We start from the raw sequence: 23,813 nt of genomic DNA, 5'->3' as shown, positions 1-23,813 counted from the left end.
TCATTGCATCCACTTCCCTCTGGGACACTTGGCTCTCTCAGGGATCAGGTGCTAAGTTGCAACCTTCTGTATTGTAAGACAATGGTTTGCGCTGTGGTGGTCAACTCTGTGTTCGCCTGGTATGGCTCAGGAACCCCACCCTGACATGGCAGTCTCCATTTACACAAAGGAAGACACTGGGCTGAGAAGGTACATGATTCACTGACCTCTGCTTTCTCTGGCTTAGCTGAGCTTTTCATTTCTGCTTGCCTCTTACATTGTCTTTCCAGTCAGTCTCCAGAGGTCACGGCTGTGAGTGACTGTCTCCCAGTTGTCTGCGTCAATGTCCACCATCTTTATGTCTCACTTGCTGATCCTCATTGTTTGGATGCCCAGGAGGTTGTGACCCAGTGGCCAGTTCACTGTACAGAAGGTCTTTGGGCATACCATTGTCATCCATCCGATAAACGTGACCGAGCCAGCGCAGACACCATTGGCTTAGCTATGAGTGTATGCTGATGGAATAAACACGCTCCAGGCCCTCGCAGTTGGTGACCTTGTCCTGCCAAGAGGTGCGGAGGATGCGTCTGAGACAGCAAAGGTGGAAACTGTTCAGCCTTTTCTCCTGCCTAGCATATGTTGTCCAGGTCTCAACACTGTAGTGATGTGTGCTGAGGATGCAGGCTTGGTAGACTTGCAGTTTGGTATTCTCAGTCGGTTGCTGTTGTTCCACAGTCTCTTACTTAGCTTGTACAGCTGCAGCTTTTGCGATGCTTGTGTTGATTTCAGCATCAAGTGACAGATTGCTGGTGATTCTGGAGCCTAGTTGTGTGAAGCTATCAACAACCTCCAACATCACAAGAATGACAAGTGATTATATGTATAAATATTTTATATGGGTGATGTGACATTCCATTAGGAAAATAAATCCTGATACCACTGCTTGTTAAATTACATAACATGAATACAGGATTCTGCCTTTTGTTGCTGTTCTCAGAACTTGCCAACAGCAAAAAAATTAAAACAACTGCAAGACCAATTCACATTAAATGGCACCCTTAACATATATGAAAAAAATATCTGAAGTTTTTTTATTGGAAAAAGTCTTTGTGCACTGTCTAGTTCTTCAACCAGCCTCTTTCTGTTTGTGTTACACTTAAAAATACAGGGTCTCCCATTTAAGATGGAGATGAGGAAGAGAAATTTCTTCTCTCAGAGGGTCATTATATTTGGAATTCTCTACCCCAGAGAGCAGTGGAGGCTGGGTCATTGAATATATTCAAGGCTGAGTTAGACAGACTTTTGATTGACAAGGGAGTCAAGGGTTATGGGGAGCAGGAAGAAAAGTGGAGTTAAGGCCACGTTAGATCAGCCATGATCTTATTGAATGGCTGAGTAGGCTCAATGGGCCAAATGGTCTACTCCTGCTTCTATTCCTTATGTTCTTATATTCTTTCCGTTTGGCTGTCACACACTTTTCTCATTCTGTGTCTTCATTTCTCCTGACCAGTTTCAGGTGGACACATTGTCTGGGAGCTAGTACAATATACCCAGGTGAGACAGAAACTGGGATATTGTGGTTAGGAGTTGAAACAGGGAAAGCACTTGGGAACATGAGCTTGGAAGTGGAGCAGATTGGGAAGCTTGCAGTTCAGCATAACCTGGAAGGGGCCTGGAGATCTAGCAATAATGTGGGAAGCGGGAGGAGCGACTTCCTGGAAGCTACTTTGGAAGTTAATTTACTTAAGGTACTGGTGCTAGTGCCGGTTTCTGATAAGAGTTTGAGAAAGTTGCATTTTTCTACATGCAGGTCTTGCTTTTTTTGTGTACCGGGGTTGCATTTTTATTTATGGAGGGTATTGCTTTTTGTGTGCATGGGACTCACACTATATGTTTTGATGGAGTATCATGGAGTACTTGCTCACTTTTGTGACTCAGATCTGCCGTTTTCAAACAAAACTACATGAACTTAACTTAGGAAATGGTCTAAATTTTCGCATTTACTCCCAGATTCAAGCAGCTTCAGGCTACAAAACTGTCAAAGAAAATGAGAAGACACTATTGTAACTCTTTTGGTTACAAACATATTGTAGTATATCATGTTGATCAACAATGATACTCAGGAATGTGCATACCTAGGAATACTAATGCTAACACATTAGTCCCATCACACAAGCACAGAATCTTGTTATTTGATCAATTAGCAGATTAACTATTCTACCCTGCTTTCTCACAGTCTCAACCCTGTTCTCAGCTGGTATTCTTGAGAGAAAACACTGTTTTCATTTTAACTGTAAGTTATCAGCTGCGGTTTGGTGGGTAGCACTCTCAGCATTTAGTCAGAAGGTTGAGCTCAGAGACTTGAGCGCGTAGTTTAGGCGGACACTCCCAGTGCAGTACTGAGGGAGTGCTGCACTGACAGAGACACCATAGTGTGGATAAGATGTTAAACCAAGGCCTATCTGCCCTCTTAGGCTGATGTAAAATATCCCATGGCACTATTTTGAAGAGCAGGGAGTTCTCACTGATGTCCTGGCCAATATTTATCCCTAAACCAACAAAACAGATTGTTTGTGGGTCCTTGCTGTGCAATTGACTGCTGTATTTCCTACTTTCCAACAGTGACAACATCTCAAAAGTACTTCATTGGCTGCAAGTGCCTTTGGACACTCTGAAGTGTGCTTTATAAATGTGAGTTCTTTCTTTAGTTCTTCAGATTTTTAGTGTTTGACATTTTTTTCTTTCCACCCAAATGATTGCCTCTGCTTCCCTGCCTGATAAAAGCTAATATAAACATTTGGTATAATTTGAGTAAAGAAGTTCATCCCACTCATTGTTCCATATTTACTTTTCACTAATTCAAATGTACAATCTCTGGTCCTACTAACCTAACTTACACTTAAGAAATAACCTGGGTTCATCTTATCTATACCCACTGATACTTTACATGGCTTAGTTGGGTCCCCTTTAACTTTCCCCTAGACTGTAGAAGGAGTTTCTCTAATCTTTCCACATACTTCACCCCCCACTTCACCCCCCTTATAGATGGAATTGGAACTGTTGGTTTTCTCTGTACCCTCCCAATGCATGTGCATCATTTTTGTATCTGAATGCTATCTGGCCAGTGCATTGAAAAGCCCCAGATCACCTCTGTAGATACAAACTCTACACTGTTATAGTCAGGTTTAACAGCATTCTATTCGCATTTTAACTGCTTCAGCACAGTTTCTGAATATAGAATGTGAAAAGTCCATTGTTACTACTAGTTCCCATACCAAGATTCTCTGTAATTATATTTCATGTGTTGCATATTTATAACTCACAGACAGGCAGAATAGAAAAGGAGTAGTAGCCCTGAAAGGAAAGGATGACATAAGGACAGGAGTGATAAAGGAGCTTTGCTCAGAAGATCAGGAAGGAGAATCAGTGTGGGTGGAGATCAGGAATAACAAGGGTCAGAAAATGCTGGTGAAAGTAGTTTATAGCTCTCCTAGCGGTAGTTATACTGTTGGACAGCGTGTTAAGCAAGACACAATTGGTGCTTGTAACAAAGGCAATGTAATAATCTTGGGGGACTTTAATCTTCATACAGACTAGATCAATCAAATTAACAAAGGTAGTCTGGAAGATGGGTTTGTCGATTGCTTTCCCGATAGTTTCCTAGAACAATACATGGTGGAACCAACTGGGGATAAAGCAATTTTAGATCTAGTATTGTGCAATGAGGCAGGGTTAATTTGCAATGTCATAGTAAAAGATCCACTGGGAAATAGTGATCCTAATACCAATGAGCTCCAAATTAAGTTCCATGTTTGAAAGTGACATATCACAATTCCAAACAAAAATTTTAACCTTAAACAAAGCAAATTACATTTAAATGAGAGGAGAGCTGACCTTGTTTGATTGGGTAAATAGGCTAAATAGTATGTCAGTAAATAAACAATGGAGAAACATTTAGAGAAACAATTCAAAATGTTCAACAAAAATACATTCCATTAAAAAACAAAAACTCAGCTTACTTGGGAAGTTAAGGACAGGTACGTAGGTAATTAGCCAAAGTCCACAAGGGACCATAAGTAACTCTTTAGAGAGAGACAATTGGTTATATAATTTGTGGGCCACCACTCCACATCAAGCATGGGGCATGTGAGGAGACAGGCCCCAAGTCTACCTCAGCCGGAATGGGAATAAACCTGTGCTGTTGGCATTATTCTGAACCTCATGGTAGCCATCTAGCCAACTGTGCTAGTTGACCCTCTGAAGTTAAGTATAGCATTCGATTAAAAGATGAGGCCTATAATGTTGCAAAGAATAGCAGTGAGCCTGATGATGCGGAGAATTTTAGAAACTAGTAAAGGGAGACTACAAAGTTGATAAAAAGGGAAAAATAGAATGAGTGTAAACTAGTCAGGAATATAAAAACAGATTGTAAGAGCTTTTACAAGTATATAAAACGAAGGAGAGTAGCTAAAGTAAATGTTGGTCCCTCAGAGGAGAAGTTATCATTGGGAATGAGGAAACGGCAGAGACATTAAACAAATATTTGGAGAATGTCTTCACAGTAGAAGACACAAATTACCTACCAGAAATAGAAGGTAATCAAGGGGCTAGTAAGAGTGAGGACCTTAAAGTAATTAATATCAGGAGAGAATAAGTATTAGAGAAACTTAGAGGACTAAAAGCCAACAAGTTCCAAGGGCCTGATGGGTCTACAACTTAGGGTTCTAAAAGAGAAAGCTGCAGAGATAATGAATGTGCTGGTTAGGATTTTCCAAAATTCCCTAGATGCTAGAACAGTCCCAGCAGAATAGAAGTTAGCAAATGTAGCACCACTATTCAAGAAAGGTGGGAGAGAAAAAAGGGAACTACTAGGCAGTTAGCCTGACATCAGTAATTGGAAAAATACTCAAACCTATTCTTACAGAAGTCTTAACAATGCATTTAGAAAATCATAGTATGATCAGACAAAGTCAATATGGTTTTACGAAAAGGAAATCGTGTTTGACAAATTTATTAGAGTTTTTTGAGAATGTAACTAATGGACTAGGTAAAGGAGAACCAGTCAATGCAGTACACTTAGATTTCCAAAATACATTGATAAGGTCCCACACAAAAGGTGAAATACAAGATAAGGGCTCATGGAGTCAAGGATAATATATGAGCATGGATAGAGGATTGGTTAAGGACAGGAAGCAAAGAGTAGTGTTAAATGGAGCATTTTCAAGTTGGTGGGCTGCAATTAATAGAGTGCAGCAAGAATCGTTGCTGGGGCCTCAGTTTTACAATCTATCTTAATGACTTAGACAAAGAAACAGAGTAATGTAGCTAATTTTGTTGGCAATACAAAGCTAGGTGGGAATGTAAGATGCGAGGAGGACACAAAGTGACTTTAAAAAGATATGGACAGGTTAAATGAATAGGTAACAAGGTGGCAGATGGAGTATAAGATAGAGAAGCGTGGGGTTATTCAATTTGGTAGCAAGAATAGAAAAGCAGAATTTTTTTTTAAAAGGCACAAAACTCTTAATGATGTTCCAAGAGGCTTGGGTGTACTCTTACAAGGAACACAGAATGTTAGCACGCAGATACAACAAGCAATTAGGAAAGCAAATGGCATGTTGGCTTTTATTGCAAGGGGATTGGAGTTCAAGAATAAAGAAGTCTTGCTACAATTGAATAGTGCTTTGGTAAGACTACGCCTGGATTAGTGTGCACAGTTTTGGTCTCCGTATTTAAGGAAGGATATACTTGCCTTGGAGGTAGTACAGCAAAGGTTCACTAGATTGGGCCCTGTAATGAGAGGGTTGTCTTATGATGAGAGGCTGAGTAAATTGGGCCTTTATTCTCTAGAGTCTAGAAGAATGAGAGGTGATCTTATTGAAACATACAAGATTCTGACAGGGTTTGACAGGGTAGATACTGAGAGATTGTTTCCCTCTGGCTGGGGAATCTAGAACACGGGGGCACAGTCTCAGGATAAGGGGCCGATCATTTAGGACTGAGATGAGGAGAAATTTCTTCACTCAGAGGAATGTGAATCTTAGAAATTCTTTACCCTAGAGGGTTGTGTATGCTCCAGTGTTTCGTATATTAAAGACTGAGGTCAATAGATTTTTGATTCCTCAGGTAATCAAGGGATATGGGGAGCATGTAGGAAAGTGGTGTTGAGGTAGATCAGTCATAATTGTATTGAATGGCGAAGCAGGTTCGAGCGGCTAAACGGTATACTCCTGCTCCTATTTCTTATATTCTTACATTTTTTCTACTCAATATCCAATACTGTACATTCCTTTGCACTGAAATTAATTTGCCATTTATCTATCCAATTGCATGATGATCTAAGTTTTTCCGCAAACAATTAACTGCATTCTCTGTCCCTACTGTTTTCCACATTTTATTGCCTGCAAATTTAGCAATTTTCACTTGATTCCTGTATTCCTATAGATTTGAAGCAACAGAGATGCAAGCACTGATTTCCCACAGGACTCAACCTTTTACAATATGACACTACACTTTTCACAAGTTTTCAGTTTTCTTTTTTTAAATTAACCAATGTTTAAAATCCAGTCTTGTATCCCATCCTAGATTCCACAGTGTCATGTCCATAAGACATGAAAGAGATCATTAACTGTTTAAATCAAACCTTACTTTCTTATTAATAAAACAGAAAATGCTGGAAAAACTCAGCAGGTCTGGCAGCATCTGTGGAGAGAGAAACAGAGTTAACGTTTTCAGTCCATATGACTCTTCTTCAGATTTCCAGCATCCGCAGTATTTTGCTTTTATTTTACTTTCTGCTGATTTAAAAATTGACTTTGCTGGACCAAAAACATGGCTGCTACATGTCTCATAATTTGCAAGCAGGCTACAGTTCTGGAAACTTCCGACAGTAATTACAGGACAAAGTCCAAAACTCATCCTTGTGGAATCTCACACCTGTCATTGTGTGAACCCATTACGATCAATGAAATAAGGGAGCAGCAGATGGTCTGGGCTTATAACAAAGAGAGAGCCATCGAAATCCGTTATGCCTGCAGAGACGCTAATAACCACCATCTATCTCCTAAGGTGAACAATGGATTTTGACCAGTGGCATAGAAACTGATTGTTACTCATTTGAATCATCAATAGGCAATATCACATGACCTAAGCTCCTTTGGCTTTTGGGAAGTTTAATGTTACATTCCTGGACACCCAGTGCAGCCTGCTGGTAATATCCAGCCTGTCAACACCAAAGCAGGACTCCAGGCTGACAACAAAGCCTGCCTCAAGTCTAAAACTCCTCGAAGCCTGGTTCTCTGGAAGATTCCTGCAATCACGTGTAGAATTGACCAAGTCTCTGGATACCAACCTCATCTTGCTTTGCCATCGCCAACTTTGAAGTAATTAGGCAACTCCTGCTTTCAGCTAGCTGAACCCGCCTGAACTTTAACTCCTATGTGAAGGAACCCTCACTGGACTCTGACATTCACGTGAATTAATATCCATACCTTTGGGGTTTTTGTTTTAAGTTATTCCTAATGGTAAAACTCTTTTCTTTCCTATCTCCTTTTGTGTGTATGTAGTTGCGACGACCATCCCCCGGGTTGGAATGTATGAATAAACAATACTTCTGATTTAACCCTAGAGAGAGTTTGCTGCAAGTCACTTTAAAATTGACTTCACAAACAGAGGGTTTGAGGTAACATGCCTCAGCATATTTCAAAAATTAAAATACCTCTGCTTACGGACAGATGGTAAGAAAAATAAAGGAGTTCAGTTTGCCCCTCTCTCCTGTCAATAGCAATAGATTTTAGGTAAATTTGAAGTTTTTCATATTAAATTTTTCCAAAAACTTTCCAAATTTAATAATCTGACCAATAATTGAAAGTGTTTATCCAGGCAAAAGCAAATGCCAGCAGAGGGTAAGTTTCTGGATCTGCCAATGTATTTCAGTGCAGAATAACATGATGGAAGATTAGAGCCTCTACCATTACTATCCATAGCACCAGACTACAACATGCAAGTAAAAGTGCAGGTTGCCACAGCAACTCAAACTACCTAAGTGATCTGTAAGACATCACCACCACAGAATAACAACTGTGGACAGTAACAAATCTCATCCTACAGATGATAATGATAAACTTCTAAGGTTTTTCTCTCATGGTTCATTATGTTAAGTTAATTACTCTGCATGTTACCACTTGTAACAGTGCAGACAGTGCATCATCCCATATAAACATAAATCCTATATAAATACAGCAATTCCATTCAACACAGCAAGAGAAAATGCTGAAAATGTACAACAAGTTGTTCAGTATCTGGAAGGAAAAATAACTACCATTCGGGTTGGCACTTCTACTTCTGCTGTTCCTCCATGCAACCTTGAGTAACAATTTTTATTTCACTCAAACAAAAGTAGATTTATCCTTTCAGCTCCTCTGATTTTAAAAGCATCAACCCAAAAGCTCTCCAGATTGATCATCAGTCAATGCTGAGTTAGCTGATGAGGGAATAGATTCAGAATCTCTGGACTATAGATGGAAGGAGAAAAGAACATAAGAGATAGGAGCAGGAGTAGACCACACGGACCATCGAGCCTGCTCCACTATTCAATACGAACATGGCTGATCTTGGGCTCAACTTCATTTTCCCGTCCACTCTCCATATCCATTAATTCCCCAAGAGACCAAAAATCTGTCTATCCCAGCCTTAAACGTATTTAACAATAGAGCATCCACAGCCCTCTGGGGTAAAGAATTCCAAAGATTCACAACCCTTTGAGTGAAGAAATTTCTCCTCATCTCAGTCCTAAATGATTGGCCCCTTATCCTGCCCCCGTGTTTTAGATTACCTGACAAATGGAAACAATCTCTCAGCGTCCACCCTATCATGCCCCTTCAGAATTTTGTAGGTTTCAATTCCAGAGAATATAAGCCCAGTTTACTCAGCCTCTCATTGTAAGACAACCCTCTCATCCCAGGGACAATTTTAGTGAGCTTTCACTGTCCTGCCTCCAATGCAAGTATATCCTTTTTTAAATGTGAAGGCGAAAACTGCACACAGCATTCCAGATGTGGTCTCACCAAAACCCTGTACAACTGTAGCATGACTTATTTATTCCTGTACTCCAATTCCCTTGCAATAAAGGCCAACGTGCCACTTACCTTCCTAATTGCTTGCTGCACCTGCATGCTAACTTTCAGTGTTCCTTGTACCAGCACACCCAAGTCTCTCTGAACATTAACACCTCCAAGTTTCTCACCTTTTAAAAAACATTCTGCATTTTTATTCTTATGACCAAAATGAAAGCCACTCAAGGTCATGACTCTTCATCATTATCTGATGATTCCTGCTAGAAAGTGCAGATACGAACGTAAGGAGAGAAGAAGATTGGGTTCTATTGGAAAGCTCCTCCCACATTCAAATAGCTGCTGATACCCATTGTTTAGGTTCACACATGAAAAATAGCCTCTTAGACAAGGTACCTCAGGGCAACTAGCACTCATGAAATTATAAAAGCAAAATACTGTGGATGCTGGAAATCTGAAACAAAAGCAGAAAATGCTGGAAAAACTCAGCAGGTCTAACAGCATCTGTGGAAAGAAAAACAGAGTTAACATTTCAAGTCCACATGACTCTTCTTCAGAGCTAAAGAGAAGTAAAAATGTGATGAAATTTATACTGCTTAAGCGGGGTGGATCAGGTGAAGCTGGATAGAAGGCCAGTGATAAGTGGGGGCAAAGAAGAGATTAGCAAAGATGTCAAGGACAAAGGGAGTGTTAATGGTAGTGGTACTGGCTAAAGAAAGTGCTGATGGAGGCATTAAGGTAAGAAAGCAGAATGTGATAATAGCAGGACAAGGGTAAGCACTCTGGAAAGAACAACATGAACAAGTGACAGATGGCCCTTGTGGGGGTGAGGGTGAGGGAAGGGGACGGCGGTGGGAAAAAAGATCGAAAACAGAATGTGATAATAGCAGGACAAGTATGAAATTACACCTGCCAAGCTTCAGGAGTGGAAAAAATTTCAGGAGGATCAGAGAATTTATCTTCAATCATGTACAGTGACACTAAGATATTATAGCACACTTATAGCTCTGGAATTCCCTCCCTAAACTCTCTCTGCTCTACCTCTCCTTCCCCCTTAAAACCTATCTCCACATGTCCTAATATTTTCTTATGCGGCTTAGTGTCAAATTTTGTTTGATAACACTCCTCTGAAGTGCCTTGGGATGTTTTACTACATTGAATGTACTATATAAATGCAAGTTGTTGCTGTATGTTCTCAAGTCTGCAATGTAGACCAACTGAGGAAAACATGAAAAAAATGCATATCCTTTTAAAAAAGCAAGCAAGAATCATGTTTTTAAATAATTTATAAATAGTACCATCTGTTTACCAACTATCGCTTGTTTGGATTGAGATTTGTTATTTTGGTTGTGTATTTCTGTACAGTGCACGGTGAAAAGAAAAACCACATGTCGCTATTTAAAAAGGCTTGGACTGTGTCTTACTTTTCATGGTGGTAAATCTCACTGTAGTGTGCCAAATCACTTGTATGATTTTTGAAGCAAATAGTCTGTTTTTTGAGCAGGATGTCTGGATATTTCTAAGATATAAATCAGACATAGAACATCTATTCTTTAAATAAAAGTTGTTTTCCATTTCTGTGTGTTATGATGCAAAAACATTACCACAGGTATTAATTTTTCAATGAGCTTTTATCATATTGGCAAATTAAAAATCAGTATCAGGATTACATCCTTCACACTGCTATCCCACCCTTAGTTTAATTTTATACTTGGCGATAGGTAGTTAATATTTTCCCAATTATGCATGCATAGTTGATGTTTATTATCAGACTCTTCAGGAACAGCAGAGGCATATTTATAAACAGTTTCTGAGTGGTGCTGAGTATGGGCGTAGAATATGCTATTGGGAACAGGGGGTGGAGCTTCAAGGCTGATTATCTAGAAGCTCGGTTTTGCCCTTATAGGTTCATTTCAGGCTATATCATTTAAAGTGTAGACCAGGTATATCACATCTCTTACCCCCACTCCCCCAACATACAGACACACAGACCCCTACCCCCCCTCACGGACCCTATGCCCCTCACCCAGACCCCCCCGCCCAGACCCTTTACCCTCCTCATAGACCCCCAATACCCCTCACATAGACTCTTCCTACCTCCCCTCACAACTCCCTACCTCCCCTCACAACTCCCTACCTCCCCTCTCAGAGACTTCCTATAACCCCTCCACACACCTTCGACCCCCTGCACAGATTCCCACTGATTAGAGATCACTGCGCACCTTGACACAACAGCACCAACGTGTTCACCAAAACATTGACACTTGAGGATGGAAAACTTAATTTATAAGAAGTCAATTTAAAGTAAGAATAAACCTTTAACCAGCGAAAGTCACCAATCGGACGAACTGTTTACTTTTTCTGGCTGCTCCTTCCTCGTGACGCACGAACACACCCCTTTCCAAAAGATCATGTGGCCAACCTCCGCGAGCTCTTTTGATTGACGGCGCCGTCAACCAATGGATAGGGGGAGCTCTGGTAGCCCTGGTTTCTATTGGACACGGTTCAACGGGATGGACCAATGGTAGAAGACAAGGGCGGGCTTTGTCCTGCGGATTCTGAACCACAGTCAGTGAAAAAAGGATCGAAAGAGACGGAGTTTGAGGCAGTAAATCCCGGGACAGGGGCCGGAGACCAGGGAGCGATCGGAGAGCAGGCTCCGGATGGTTAGGCAGTGATCGGTTGAGGGCGGACACTGATTCGAAAGCCGCAGCCACTCCCTCCTTGACAGGTTCAGCTGAGTAAGTGAGTCAGTGGCGAGCGGACAGTGACGGTGACAGTTGCCGGCTAGTAACCGGAGCACTGGTTGTCTCAACAGTGACTGCGCCAAGAGAACAAGGTCATGTGGACCAGGCCTGTCCACGGTAGCGACAGAGTTAAGTGCCTGGGACCAGCTTGCTGGGGCTGGGGGGCGGGGTGCTGAGGTGAGTGCCCAGAGGATAAGAGAGAGGGCAGAGCATGAAGAGTGATGCTTGGGATCGGGATCCTGGGTGGGTGGCATTGAAGACAGTGAGAACAGAGGGTGCTATCTTGATGTGGGGGCATATCAAGAGGGTGCTGTATGTTTGGAGAGTGCTGCAAAGTTAGACGGGGAAGATCCAAACTGCAATGCCAGTGCGAAAAGAATGCACTCCTAAAGTTCTCATACTCGTTTGATGAGTATTACTTTGGATTAAAATGTTTGGCTCGCTTTGTAAATGAATACCTTTCCTATATTCTTGCCTGATAGATCATCCAAACTGTAAACAGCCTCCTACCCAAGTGTCTACAGGTGAAGATCTAGCCTTGACACCTCCCGGGGTTACAGATATTTCAATTTAAGATTCTGTGTTTGGACCATGAAGTTTTCAAACCTCACCCGTGAGGAGAATTTAAAGGGATGACTGAAGTTTGTTTAAATCTTATCTAATCTTTGCGCCACCAGACCATCTTCGGTTGTATTTCCACTGTGAAACTCAAGTAGGTACTCACAGCTTTTTTTTCTTCTCTTGAGTCCAGTGTCATACAGTAGTTCCTGTTTGGAATTGACAGCGATTTTAAGTAGTTGTTTATATGACATTTAGGAATGGAGGAAATGTTTGAACGTTTAGTTTGCAACGTTTAAAACCCGGTTTTTTTTTCATAGTGGGCTGGAGATGAAACCAGCTGCGGCTCCTTATTTGCATATCTTGTGGCACGTCGTTTTAGTTTATCGGCTCTGATTTTTCTGGTGTTAGAATTGCAAGTTTCATTGGAGAAAGAGCTGAAGCGCTAACTTCCGCACGAATCATTCTCTTGATTTGTTTTGCGATTTGTAATGTCTTTTTTTTATTACTATGTTTGTACACATTTGGATGTGGGGAGGGGGCAGTTCAGACATTGCGAATTTGTAAGCTAGCAGTCTCCTGTTTATCCTTGTCTTGTGTCATTGGGGTGGGGGAGCGGTACGCTTCTGTTAATTGTCTCAATTAAGTTTTGTTTTTGCGTCAAAGTCTCACTAAAAGTAGGAGTGAAAAATATTGCGTTGAATGTAGTCATTGCTTACACCTGATGCTGCCGTTGAACAATGTGATGATCCTTAGACTTGGGTGGGAGTGGGGCACATCATTTAAAAGTAATTGCATGTTTTCCTTTTAGTGATGCAAGGCTTTTTAAAATATAAAGTATTTAATTGTAAGGCAAACATAAATCGATACCTAGCTATAGGGCTATGTAATGGCCAGTTCAGAAGTCATTTGAACCTTTAAAATTGAAAGAAAACTTGACTTTGTGTGTTCTATGCAATGTTTCATGATTTCATACTCGTGTTACCATAGAAATGTTAATCCAAGCTGCAATTGCAGTCCTATATTAGAAAAAATACTTTATTTATATAGTACCTTTTTATAACCTCAGGACATCTCAAAGTGCTTTAAAGCCAAATAACTAATAACAACTGTAGTCTCTTGTTATAATGTAGGGGAAAGCAGCAGCCAATTTGCACATAGCAAGGTTCTACAACAGCAATGAGACAATCATCAGATAATTTGTTTTATTGATGTAAGTTGAGGGATAAATATTGGCCAGGACACTAGGAGAATTCTCCCCTTCAAATACTCCATGTTATCTTTTTCATCCACCTGAGAAGTCAGAATGCCTACCCTGAAAAAGTATTGCTCTTCTCTCCAACAGGATTTCCTCAAGTCAGGCAGGGCCTTGGTTTAACACATCGTACGGAAGATGGCTTCTCTGACAGTGCAGCATTGCCCCAGAACTGCACTTATCTTTGGAGATAGGAGCAGTGGGTAAGCTGCTCACCCCATTGAACATGTTCTGCCATTCAATTACATTATGACTGACATGTACCTCAACTCCAGTTATCTGCCTTTGCTCCATATCCCTTAATACCCTTGCCTAAAAATCATTTTGAATTTGAACCCAGCTGTAACAGCTTTCTGAGAGTCGTGCTGACTCTCTGATTAGTTTGTGCTTGTCAAACTGCTCAGGCACTCTGGCCCTAACATCAGATTCTAGTAACTTCCCCACAGCAGACGTTAGACTAATGGCCTGTAATTTCCAAGTTTCTCCTACCCTTCTTAAATAATGGAATGACATTGACAACTTTCCAATCCAAAGGGACATTCCCTGAATCAAGACTTTTGGAAGATCATGATTAAATAACCTGCAATGTCTTCACCTACTCCTTCACATGCCCTGGGATGGAAACCATCAGGTCCTGGTGATTTGTCTATCGTCAGTCTCACTGTTTTCTCCATGAACATTATTTTGCTTCTACTGGATCTAATAAGCATCTGTCTGAATTCAAATTTGACTTTTCCTCTTTCTCTGGTACTTTATCCTCTTTCTCAGCTATGAAGACTGATACCAAGTAATTATTGAGCAAGTTTGCCATTTGCTAATTGTATATTAATTGTGTTTAATTGTATGCAGATGGTGGGCATTGACAGGGAATTCACTTGAGCTGCCCTTTGGGGGCGCAGAGGGGTGGGGGGAAGAGTCCACACAGAAGACATGCTGAAAAAGCAAGCACCTTTAGGTGCACTGGCCCACGAGTGATTACATGTGTGTCCCTGTGCCCGTGAGTAATTTTGCATGCATCCACATGCCCGCGAGCAACCTGAGTTGCAACTGCAGCCTCAGACCTTGACAGCTTTAGCGGAACATACATGTTTCCACAGCCGGGAAGGAAGGGTGGAGCGGAGACCTCGACTGATGTGGAGTTCACTCTCCGCAACCCTCCCAAAAGAGAATGAGGAGACGCCACTCTTTGGAACCAGGTAAGAGCCCAGAGAAGGGATGTCCCTCTGTGGAAGAGGAATTGTTGTCCCCACAGATCCTGCCACCCGTCCCAGCATCATGCACTGTCAGCAAGCGTCGTCCATCCCTTAGTAGGGTGAGACAGATCACTCTGTCCAGTCTGTACCTCCTGGGGATGGGAGGGGCCCCCTGCCCTAGGGTAGGCTGGAGGTAGCCTGGTTTGACCCAGTCACTCGTCGCCAGGTCTGACTCCCTGGAGGCTGAAGTGGGTGAGATTGCTGAGGCTGTGTTGCGGATGACGAAGGCCCATATGCTGGGTCACCGGGCAGCAGCAGTGGAGGGGAAGGCCCCTTTCTCTTTGTCTCTGACTTTGGTTCAAGGGGGCTGGTACTGGGGATGGACCTTTTCCCTGTGTCATTCTACAGCCTAGTGCCTCAGGCAAAACAAATCCCCAAACCGCTGCCGCCCTCTGGCCCAGAACCCCAGAGGAGCACAGGGAGACCCCTCAGCGATCAATCCTGGGTGTGGGATGGTGACAGAGATAGGGCCGGATAGTGTGTTTGGGCCTCACACTGCACCCTGTGTGGTGGGTGGGTCAGACACTGATGGTAATGACCAGGAGGAGGATGAGGGTGTGGTGGAGGGCACTGGGGATGATTTAGAGTCCATCGCCAATGAAACAGTGGCTGCCCTTATGCCCCCTGCTGAGTCTCGTCTCATTCCCCTTGTGGAGCTCTGGGAATCCCTGGCTAAGAACTCTAGTCACTGTGACAAAGTCCAGCTGTCCTTTGCCCGTTGGTTGGAGCTGGTGCTGCCCGCGGGGTCCATCTACTCAGCCCTAAAGATTGTGGACATGAGCAAGGATGTGAGCCGACTCGAACTGCACCAGTTCAAGGTGTTCCACACTAGGATGATGAAGGAGTGGAGGACCATGAGTGACTCCGCTCCCTCTCCACAGTTGGGTGTTGGTGGTGGTTGCACTATACGCTTGCCAACCATTACCAGCCTCAACATCAACAGCACCAAAGAAGGAAACCATAGATTCCTCAACTTCTCACTCCTTAGAGGGGGAGTGTGCAGTGTACTTGCAGTGTACAAACAGTCATGGGAGACAAAGCTATGTGACCCCTGGAGTGGCAGTGAGGGGTCTACATGACTCACCTTGCCTCCAGTTCAGGTGGGGTAACTATCTTGTTAGTCCCACATTTTCAGCCCGGGATCTTGCAGGGTGGGGGGGGTGGGGGGGCGTCAAAGAGCTGTCAGGCTGCTTGCTCCGTCTTATGGTCCAGCTGGGGGACATGCTGCTTCACTTTGTGAATGTGTACGCTCCCCAGGCTGACCCGCAGCAACTGTGCTTCATTGAACAAGTGTCCACTCATCTTGGCTCCATTGAAACTCGTGAGTTGCAATTTCAACTGTATGCTCGAAGTGAGGAACTGCTCTGGTTCTCTGCAATGCCAAGTGGGCGGCGATGGAGAGTGAGGGACCGCTCCTGGTCAGTTCCTACAACTTTGTAGATGTCTGGTGAAATCTCCATCCCGACTCCAGCGCTTCCTCTTTCTTGAGGCCTTGAGGAGGACGACCTTTACGTTTCTTGAGCGTACATCTCCTGCATTCTGGCAGTTCCTTACAGCCGGTGCCATGTTCAGACCACTGCCTGATGTGGGCAGAATTGGTTTCATTCTGCACACGGGTGGGGTCCGCGTACTGGCACTTAAGTAACCTGCTGCTGGAGGATAAGCAGTTCCGGGACTCTTTCCATCTATTCTGGATTGGGGAAGGAAGTAGAGGAACTTACCCTCCTCGAGGCTATGGTGAGACGTGGGCAAAGCTCACGCCTGTATCTTCTGTCAGGAATACACGAGGGGGTTGATGAGGAGGCAGAAGGCCAGGGTTGAGCAGTTGGAGCAGGAGGTGCTTGACCTGGAGTCCCGTCTCAGTCAGGCCGTCGAGGACCCAACTTTGTGGAAGAGAAGAAGGGCGTGCTGAGGGACCTGCGGCTAGTCGGGCCCTGAGGCGTGTTCAATACAGTCCCAAGACAGAATGGTGTGTGACTTGTAGGTGGTGGTACATTGTGACAGGTGGACTGCTGTTGGGATTAAATTAGTGGGTTGCATATGGCTTAATTGTCAGAAGAGTCACAATATTGACATCTATCAATTCAGGCAGGTTCGATCGAGGTATTAAAAGGGGAATTGGTTTACTACCTGAAAAGAGAGAATGTGCAAGGTTAGGGGGATAAGGCAGGGGAGTGGGACTAGGCAGAATGCACTTTCAGACAGCCAGTGTAGACTCGATGGGCCGAATGGTCTCCTTCTGCACTGTAAAAGATTCTGCGAATATCATGGAACTATTTCAAAACTCTAAGATTTCGTCAGGTGTGCATTTCCACAACAAAACGCACATTCAAATATTGCACTTATTTGTGAATGACAGAACAGGAAACTTCTTTAACTGCAGGAAATGCTGGAAATATACTCCAAATCTATCTGTATTTGGATAGGAGTGAGGAAGAAAGGGCAGGTTTTAGAGACTTTATCAGTAAGAATTTGTTTTCTAGTCAATGTTACAATAATGTAAAGCTGAACCTCTATTTCATATCTCTCTTTATAGTGATTGCTTGAGATTTGTGAATTAAACCTGGTGACCCCTTAGGAGTTGAATGCATTTCTCTTTGTACAGTTTTCCTACGATCATGCAATTTCTTTGTATTTTTCCAATTTAGTCACTTGATTTAAAGTTGCTACAGAAAAAATAACTGTGTAGAATGGCTTCTCACACATACAGCTGAATTTTACCAGCCATTTGGGACAGGCTCGGAAATGGGAAGTCTGGAAAAATGGCGTGGGAAGGTGATGGGTGAGGCGCCTGACTTTTTCTGACACCATACTACCTTGCCATGTTGTATGTTCAGTGGGCCTCATAAAGAGGTTGAGTCTTGTATTGAGTCTTGTATGGTTGAGCATTAAATGTTTATTGATAACACATAACTATGTACATATATCCAGGGTATAGCCCAAGCTATAAACTAACTCCCTGCTTGCTTCTACACAGGCCTCTGTTCAGCCCACAACTCCCGACTCTAGTCTTGGGTCATGTGTCTGGCGGTACTGTTTCCCAGTCCCACATTAACCCTTGCTATGCCAGATACCCTTCTACTACATCTCCCCCCAAGTCTTTACCCAACATATTTACATTACAATCATGCTACTCCTTAAGTCTCTGACTTTATAAATTCAGACAGTCAAGAGGCTTGACAATTCTTCCAGATCTCGTTCTGGTCATATTTGGAGGAGTGGTAGGCTCCATTAATTTGGGCCACCTTAGTTGATTCGGAGTTTGAGTTGTCTGTATTTCTGGCACTTGGTTGTTTTCTTCTAATTCGTTCTAGTGTATAGTAGGAGGTTTGCCTCTAGGGATGAGGAGGAGGCTCCTGCTGTTCCTCCTGATCATGCCTGCTGGTATATGGATGAGGTATGACCTTGGCTAGTCATCGTCTCTCCAGACAATGATGCCCTCTCTTTCAAGATCCGGGATCTATACCCTGTCCCCTTTGTGTAACTGTGGCAGGTTTCTAGTGCGGTAGCTTCTATTGTAGGCGGATGCCTATCGCTGTCTGTAGAGCTGTTCTCAGTCTTGAACGTTACGGTAGTCCTTGACTGCCAGTCCTGGGATTAGTTTCTTTGGCAGCGTTGGGAGTTGGGGGCAGAGTTTTCTGCCCATCAGGAGCTCCAGTGGGGCTAATCCACATTGCAGGAGGGTGGATCTATAAGTTAAAAGCACCATAGAGATGTTGTTCCTCTTCTTTCTCAGAAGAGCTTAAATGGTGCGGATGCCCCTTTCCGCCCCGCTGTTTGATTGTGGATACCTTGGGGAGCTGGTACAGTGTTGAAAGCTGTAACTGATGGTAAATTGGGTGAAGTATTCATTTGCGAATTACGGGCTGTTATCAGACACCACCTAGTCCGGGATGCCATGGCTCGCAAACATTTCCTCCAAGGATCTCGCAACTGCCTCGGTGGTCGTCATGCACGATCGCTTTACCTCGGACTGTCAGAAGTAGTCAACCGCAATGAGAAAGGATTTTCCATTAAAGATGAATAAATCGAATCCCAATCATTCCCAAGGCCTAGTAGGGAACTGTGTGGGGATGAGGGGCTCTCTGGTCTGGCTTGTGCAGTGCACACACCTAGCAGTTTGTGATCATTTCTTCAATGGTCCCTTGATATGCCTGGCTGTCATACTGCAGATTACAAAGTGCAAAGCACATGACTAATGTCCTGATAGCCCTGATGAATTATTTGGAGAATCTCCAGCCAAAGGGAGATAGGGATGACCAACCACTCATTGTATACTAGCAGATCATCTGTCACGGTGAAGTGTTTCTGTTGTTCAAACCAAATTTTCATGACACTGCCGCCTGGCCTCTGCTGTGACCACCCTTGGTGACAGTAACAGTGGATGCGGACACACTCCTCATCTCACATTTGCTCCTGATGGATTTGCTGAAGTTTCCGTGAGATAGCCAGCAGTTGTCTCCTCACCAATTGGGAGTACGACTTGAACTGCTCAACCAGGTTGACATGTGTTGCCGGAAGGTTGACCATGGCCCTGGATAATGCAGCCAAATGCAGTCATTTGATATTTCCCTTGAACATACTGTCTCATATGTGAATCTCATGAGATGCAAACGGAATCTCTGAATTCTGGGCTGCAGGCACCTTTGCAAGTCCCTTCTCGTCTGTCTGTGGTTTATGATCTGTTTCAATGGTGACTTTCAGGCCAATAATGAACTTCTCACAAGCCCACGTGACTGCGGGAGCTTTTTCGATAACAGCATACCATGTGTCTGACAGTCCTCAAGACGCGTAATATACTGGTTAGCGACATTGATTTAGTTGTTCCTGAAATAAAACTGCCTCTATGCCTGTGGATGAGGCATCCACTGCTATAGTGGGCTGAGATCGGTCATAATGAGCCAGGATGTCAGGTGAGAACAGCCAAACGCTTGCTCCCAGTGCGCATCCCAGCACCACACTTGGCCTTTTTTTGAGAAGCTGTCGCAGGGGCTCTGTGACCTGCGCCAGGCTGGGTAGAAATTTCGCCAACTGGTTCACCATGCCCAGGAATCTCTGGAAGTCTAGAATAGATGTTGGGGCTGGAAACTCGTTGATAGCTTTTTTTGTGGGTCTACCATGATGCCTTTGCTGCTGACAATGTGTCTTAAGAACCAAATAGAGGTCTTGGAGAACTCGCTGTCCTAATTTTGTGTCAGCCCTGCTCTCTGCATGCAATCTAGGACTGCCGTGAGCCTCCAGTCATGTTTCTCCACGGTCGTGCCATGGACCAAAACATCATCTTACGGCAGATGACACCCTCCAAGCCTTGCAAAATGGCTGTCAACATGCATTGAAAAATCTCGGCTATTGAGGTAATGCTGAAGGGCAAGCAGTTGAAACACCATTCAGCCAGCTGAGTGACGGGGAATGTCCAGTTGTTACTGCACTTGTTTCATGAGTGGGGGCAGTATTTTCCGTGATGTGAACAGGCACACGGGCTTGGTATCCTCCTTTGATGTAATACTGCATGCGGTCCTCAGTTGTCCCAATCCAGTGAAGAGTTCAGGAAACATTTTAAATTTTGAACCAGGCCCTTGCTGGTTGACCTCAATTTTCTGCAGGAGGTTGAGGTCGACACAAGCCTTTCTGCTTAAAAGGGAAAATCCTTGATTGTGGATTAGAAATAATCTCCTGTATTCATTTACCTTTGGATAAGAGTGTCGCCTGCAATGTACAGTAACTGGGAGCTTGATGCTGCCTGCTCTGTATAGCTGTGTCGTGGGTGGCATCAGGCTCCTTGTCTGAGGGAACTGTAACACTGGCTCCCGTGTCCAGTTTGAAGTTGGTGAGGTGACCGTTTACTGAGATGTCCGCATTCCAAAAAGAGAATTCAGGATCCTTGACCTCACCCAAGATGCAGAGCTATGTCTCTTCCTGGTGTGGTACCTCAACCTCATGGACTGTCTCGGGTCCTCCGCCTGTCTGGGTGTCTTGGTTTTGTGTAGCTTTCTGAAGTTTCCCAGGCAGTTACAGTTGAAACACTGGATTGAGATTGCTGGACATTGCTTTCACCTATGAAGTTGCTTGGCGCCACAGTGTTGGTGTAGTTGCCCACTCTCTTGTGGTCAGTTTGGGTATTGCCTTCCTTGGCCTGGAGTCTCTCTGCCCCTTTGTTTTACTAACTGGACAGTCGGGGGTGCTCTGTACCATGGCTTGCTTTTGCCATGTAAAATGTATCCGTGCTGTTGGTGGATTTCAGACTTCTTGACTTTGGATGGCTATTTTTAGAATGAGATCTTCCTTGGCCTGTAGTATGTCTGAAAGGGCATTGCCAGCCACTCCGACAACAATTCTCTCTCTTGTGAGTCTGACTTAAGGTCACCGTTGTCACAGCCCTCAACCGATCTGTATAATTCATTTTGAAGAAAGAGTCAACCAGTTCTCCAGGCTGTTGGACACATTTGTTGAATTTCACTCTCTCTAAAATTTTGTTTCTTAGATTAAAATATCTATTGAACGATTTTAGACCTTCTTCAAATTTATCTGAGGATTTGTTTATTCCTTGTCTCGCAATAATATCATCAGCTGTTGGACCTACTGAATAAAGTAGTGTATTCACTTGTTCAGCTTCTGGCTTTCTATCTAATCCTGAAGCTATCATGTATCTTAAGAATCTTTGCCAACGTCCCCAATATTGTGATTAACCTGGCCCTTGGATCAGTTGGTCTGGTAATGTTGATTTGTTGCCCATAGTTGCTTTAAAGTTCAGGTGAGTACAGCTTTAAATATTGTGCAGGTTTTAAAGATGGTGCCACTGTAACCATTTTTCAAAGAGTCTTCCCGCGCTTGTTGCGTTTTGGCAGGCTCCCACAGCAATGGCGGTCCTGGCTTCTTTTGGGGGTTTTTTTTTGGCAGCGATTTGTTAAATCAACAATTTGGGGCCTTCCCTGTGATTTTTGGAGGATTTTCGGGCATTTTACAATCGATTCCTGGTTTTGGATGAGGTTTTTAATCCTTCCGCTTTCTTATTACTACAGCAGCCGATTCTGAACTTGGCCACAGTGCGTTCGGAAGCAGCCTGCTCTTTTTTTCACACCACCGAAGCTTTTTAAGTTAGTCCTGGCTTAGAGCTGAGCTTTTTGCTCACCACTGCCAGGTCGTTTGACTCTGCACACCATGGGCATTCACAACAGATCTCTATGAGATCTTGAGAGTTCTGCACAGTGGAGTTTATTTCTCTGCCTTTCTGCTTCCAACCCTGCAAAGGAGCTTCTTTCAGGTGATCTCACTCTGTGTCTTTATTTCACATGCTTTCAGTCAAGTCAGAGTGCTGTTCCTTTAATTTTCCAGCTTTTAATTTCTGCTGCAGCTTTCCTGTGGTTCTGCGTTTTGCCATTTGCTGCCATCATCTTGTATGTTCAGTACGTTTCAGGAAGAGCTTCTGAGTCTTGTATGGTTGAACATTAAATGTTTATCGATAACACATAACTGTGTACATATATGCAGTGTATAGCCCAAGCTGTGAGCTATACATGCTTGCTTCTACACAGGCCTCTGTCCAGTCCACAACTGACTCTAGTCTCAGGTCATGTCTCTTTACATCACACTGTGGGTGCACTATTTCCCAGTCCCGCATTAACCCTTGCTCTGCCAGATACCTTTATACTACATGCTGCACTTTTGGCCCTGGAAGTGAGACTTTGGCCTTTGCTAAACCCAGCCATAGTGTTGCAATTTCCTCACAAACTAGTCTGCATCCAGATCCTATTGATACTGGTATACAGCTTTAGTCACGAGTCTGCTACATTGTTGTTTTGCAACATAACCAAGGTGTGACGAGCATCATCCATGGAGCTATCTTGATTTGATATCATTGACAAAGCTAAGTATGCTGAAGGTGGTACACTGGTAAGAAACAGCAAATGGAGCTAGACAGGATACTGGCCTCCTGAACTTACCCTCAATTTAGCTGAAACTGGTGCCAAACTAAGGCACAATGTAGAAACCAAGTTGAAAGAGCCAAGTAGGATGATTAGCAGCATGTCTATTTTGGAGATCTTGAATGGAGCAAGACACCCAGTGAGATCTTTGCCTATCGCACTGAAGCCTAGTGCTATATATCAGTGACCAGAGGAATCAATGTGCACCACCAGCTAAACTGTTGTACTATTTTGATTATAGATTCTTTTTTCAGAGCGTAGTACACAAAACGAGGATGCAGCTAACTATTTGAAGCAGTACACACACAACCAATTCTTTATCTCCCTCCAATTTTTTTGGATCAGCATGTTGTTACTTTCTTTCGTGGGATGTGGGCGTTGCTGACAAGGCCAGCATTTGTTGCCCATCCCTAATTGCCCTTGAACCAAGTGGCTTGCCACGCCATTTCAGAGGGCTGCTAAGAGTCAGCCACACTTCTGTGGATCTGGAGTCACATAGGCCAGGCCAAGTAAGGACATTATTGAACCGGATGGGTTTTTACGACAATCGACAATGGCTTCATGGTCACCATTACAGAGACTAGCTTTCAATTTGATTTATTAATTGAATTTAAGCTCCACCAGCTGCTATGGTGGGATTTGAACCCATGTCCCCAGAGCATAGCCTGGCTTTCTGGATTACTAGTCACCCATTACTTTCACCCATCACCCCTTGTCATGTTGATCTACATTGGCTCCCAGTTAAACAATGCCTTTTTTAAAAAAAAAATCTTTGTGGCCTCGTTCCTCCCCATCTCTGTAATCTCTTTCATACCCACAGCCCTCTGAGATCTGTGTTCTTCCAATTCTGGCCTCTTGAGTATCCCTGATTTTTAATCACTCCACCATTGGCAGCTGTGATCCCAGTTCCAAGCTCTGGAACTCCCTTCCTAAACCTTCTCGTCCCTCTACCTCAAGGATCCTTAAAACATACCTCCTTGTAGCTCGGAATCATATTTTGTCTTATTTCCCTGTGAAGCACTGCAGGT

At 43.5% G+C, this 23,813-nt stretch overlaps 1 protein-coding gene and 1 long non-coding RNA gene across 2 annotated transcripts in view; both read left to right on the top strand.

Annotated features, from left to right (window-relative positions):
* Positions 1-10,977, top strand: part of LOC144672657 (uncharacterized) — a 30,826-nt gene extending 19,849 nt beyond the window's left edge. The window contains exons 2-3 of the long non-coding RNA XR_013574128.1: positions 2,602-2,670; positions 6,647-10,977. This is a non-coding gene — a long non-coding RNA (uncharacterized LOC144672657). The remainder of the gene's footprint in view (positions 1-2,601; positions 2,671-6,646) is intronic.
* Positions 10,978-11,394: 417 nt separating this feature from the next.
* The window catches only part of LOC144672655 (vitamin D3 receptor-like), a 243,667-nt gene continuing 231,248 nt past the window's right edge, over positions 11,395-23,813 (top strand). Inside the window, exon 1 of the mRNA XM_078534531.1 lies at positions 11,395-11,791. The gene's annotated coding sequence lies outside the window, so the exon portion shown is untranslated. The remainder of the gene's footprint in view (positions 11,792-23,813) is intronic.

This window comes from Cetorhinus maximus, chromosome X (assembly GCF_964194155.1).
Source record: "Cetorhinus maximus chromosome X, sCetMax3.hap1.1, whole genome shotgun sequence".
Classification (NCBI taxonomy): domain Eukaryota; kingdom Metazoa; phylum Chordata; class Chondrichthyes; order Lamniformes; family Cetorhinidae; genus Cetorhinus; species Cetorhinus maximus.
This window is presented reverse-complemented; position numbering and strand designations above follow the sequence as displayed.